This window comes from Mesoplodon bidens (genome assembly GCF_964165515.1).
Source record: "Mesoplodon bidens genome assembly, chromosome: 12".
In the NCBI taxonomy this organism is placed as follows: domain Eukaryota; kingdom Metazoa; phylum Chordata; class Mammalia; order Artiodactyla; family Ziphiidae; genus Mesoplodon; species Mesoplodon bidens.
This window is the reverse complement of record NC_138168.1, coordinates 6,694,693-6,698,360: the sequence shown is the minus strand read 5'-3', so window position 1 is coordinate 6,698,360 and position 3,668 is coordinate 6,694,693.

Genomic DNA, 3,668 nt, shown 5'->3' with positions numbered 1-3,668 from the left:
CACGTGGCCGCGCGCGGGAGGAGGGACCGGCGCGCCCCTCCTCCCGCCCGCGCGCGGGGACTTTGCGCAGGGATACTGCGGCGGGGAGGGGCCTGCGGGGCCGGGACCGCGCAGGCCGCTGGCCGCCCCGCATCCCTGGTCCTCGCCCTCTACGCGTGGCCTGGGGAGCGGGGCACCGCGGCCTTCCCTTGCCACCTCCCCGCGCGGGTCTCCCCGCTCCCCTTCCCCGCCTCCCTCTCCCATCGGGCCCCTGCCGAGGAGTATGACGCCTTCCCACGCGTGACCTCGCATCCACCCTGGATGCGCCTTAGGAAACTGGACAGGGAAGAATGGGCGTTTTGTGGGGAAGGCTGAGGTAGGCGACGTGCTTTGGTCCTTACCTGTCATTCACTTCGATTTCCCTTGGGTTCTGTTTCCTTCACCTCCACCTGCACAGACTTGTTACCATGACAAGGGAGATACAGAAGTTATCCCTCTAAATTAGTAAAGGGATGTTTGTCTTCCCAGCTACAGTGATGGAGAATGGACTTTAGGGTCTAATCGTTAGCAAGGTAACAAATAATTTGAATGAATGCTTGCATGTGTTCCGTAGGCCCTTTTAATATACAGAGAATCGTCAAAGCAATTTAATTGTTAAATAAGGTTCTAATAATTGAATGAGGTCATGAGGAAAAGAGAGAGGGCCGAGAGAGGCCTTACAATTAGAAAAATCCGCTTAGACCTGACGGAGTTGTGGTGAATCTAAAAGAGTAATTGCTCAGGAGACAAAAGACAATCTAGGTGAAAGAGGGAAAAGTATTTTTTTAATTGTTTAGATAATAATAAGATGATGGGAGGTAACAAGATAATCTTACCCCTGAAAAGGAGCAAAACTACGTAAGTTCGTAACTTGATAGTTTCTGACACTGAACAAGACCTTTGAGAATAGTCCAATAACCTTTTCACCTACTTGGTATTTAAGCATGTCACCTGCTTTTTGTGTAACCTTTTCTCCAATTGATTTAGGATGCTATGTTTAAAGGCCATTGAATGCAGTGTTAATTGCTTCTGCTCTTTGGCACTGTTAAAATAATCTGAATACTATCTTTTATCATAGTTATTAGATTTATTTCTTTTCCAACTGACCCGTTATATATTCTTTGATTTTATTTTATATTGGAAGCATCCTAGAGTATAAGAATTATTTGGGGTTCCTTTTTGAGGACCCAACCCAGTGCTATAAATAATAATTAATAAGTATTTATGATGTCAAAATGATAACATATTTTTTCAGAACATAGCAAGGACTATAAGTGGCAGACACTTTAGGGAAAGAAGAGATAACTAAAAGTAACTGATTTATTGTATCGCTCAAGCAACCATAGTCTTCATTAAATGCTCTATTTTTGAAATTAACAAAATAAAATGTAATTTATCCAATATATTTATCAGATTAAAGTTTTTTGGATTGAAATTATGGTTTCTCAAGTCTCAACTGCAATTTATGTGTGTCAGTCTGATCCTAGAAGCTATTAGCCATATTAAAAAAAAAAAAACAGTCAAGTCTCTATATTTGGAGTAATAATGTTCAACAATCTACTTATGTACTTTGGTGGTCTAGCAAGGTTCAGATTAGTTTGAACTTCTTCTAGAAAATTGATGACTACTTCTGTATTGTGAGATCCTGGATGCTTCCTATGGAGAACAGATCCCCATCCTCTCTCCCATTCACATGCACGAAATCGCAGCATCTCGTTTAATACAGTGTGAAATTCTTTTTTTTTAACATCTTTATTGGAGTATAATTGCTTTACAATGGTGTGTTAGTTTCTCCTTTATAACAAAGTGAATCAGTTATACATATACATATGTTCCCATATCTCTTCCCTCTTGCATCTCCCTCCCTCCCACCCTCCCTATCCCACCCCTCTAGGTGGTCACAAAGCACCGAGCTGATCTCCCTGTGCTATGTGGCTGCTTCCCACTAGCTATCTATTTTACGTTTGGTAGTGTATATATGTCCATGCCACTCTCTCACTTTGTCCCAGCTTACCCTTCCCCCTCCCCATATCCTCAAGTCCATTCTCTAGTGGGTCTGTGTCTTTATTCCTATCTTACCCCTAGGTTCTTCATGACATTTTTTCCCTTAAATTCCATATATATGTGTTAGCATACGGTATTTGTCTTTCTCTTTCTGACTTCACTCTGTATGACAGACTCTAGGTCCATCCACCTCATTACAAATAGCTCAATTTCGTTTCTTTTTATGGCTGAGTAATATTCCATTGTATATATGTGCCACATCTTCTTTATCCATTCATCCAATGATGGACACTTAGGTGGTTTCCATATCCGAGCTATTGTAAGTAGAGCTGCAATGAACATTTTGGTACATGACTCTTTTTGAATTATGGTTTTCGCAGGCTATATGCCTAGTAGTGGGATTGCTGGGTCATATGGTAGTTCTATTTGTAGTTTTTTAAGGAACGTCCATACTGTTCTCCATAGTGTGAAATTCTTAAAACCATTTCAGAGAGTATTTCTCCAGTCTCTCTTTTATAGTGAGGCCAACTTAAGTCCCTCTATTCACTAGGGGGCGCCTGTCACATATAAGAAAATCCTAGACAAGTGAAGACAAATATGTCAGGAGTGGCACTTCTGACTCCTTCATGCCCTCCTTGGTACAGTAGTATGTTTGTTTGCATTTATGAGCTGTCCAAACATACACCAAGAACCAGAGCCTTAGAACTTACCTGCTCTGGAGCCCTATCACCCAGCACTGAGACTGACAGGCCAGTCCTCAGTTCACAAGTGGTTTACAAACACCACTGGCTGACCAAACCCAAAGCTTACCTACTGTGATTGTGCAAAGGGAAGGAGACCTGCTGTCCACTCAGCTAGAGTGACAGCCATCTAACAAAGATCTTGGTGGCACTGTGACAGAACAAAATCAAATACAAGCATCCATGGTATCTGCAAAATTTTGAGAACAGAGTTCTTTGTTGAGGACTGAATAAAAATGCAATACAGTTACCTACAAAAACTAAAGGAGAAGATATGATTATAATAAAATGATTTTACATAAAATAGCAAAAAAATTGTGTGTGTGTGTATGTGTGTGTGTGTAACTCTCAAGGTTTTTTCCTTGTTTTCACCATGAGGTGCACATGAAATAGCTTAAAATTATAACACTCTATTTTACACTGATAACTTCAACTAAATTTTTTTGAATTTATTTTATTTTTTTGTACAGCAGGTTCTTATTACTTACCTATTTTACACATATTAATGTATACATGTCAATCCCAATCTCTCAATTCATCCCACCACCACCCCCAACCCCCGCCTGCTTTCCCCCTTTGGTGTCCATACGTTTGTTCTCTACATCCGTGTCTCTATTTCTGCCTTAAAAACTGGTTCTTCTGTCCCATTTTTCTAGATTCTATATATGTGCGTTAATATACGATATTTGCTTTTCTCTTTCTGACTTACTTCACTTTGTATGACAGTTTCTAGGTCCATCCATGTCTCTACAAAATGACCCAATTTCATTCCTGTTTATGGCTGAGTAATATTCCATTGTATTTATGTACCACATCTTCTTTATCTTTATTGCTTCCATGACTTGGCTATTGTAAATAGTGCTACAGTGAACACTGGGGTGCGTGTGTCTTTTTGAATTAGGGTTT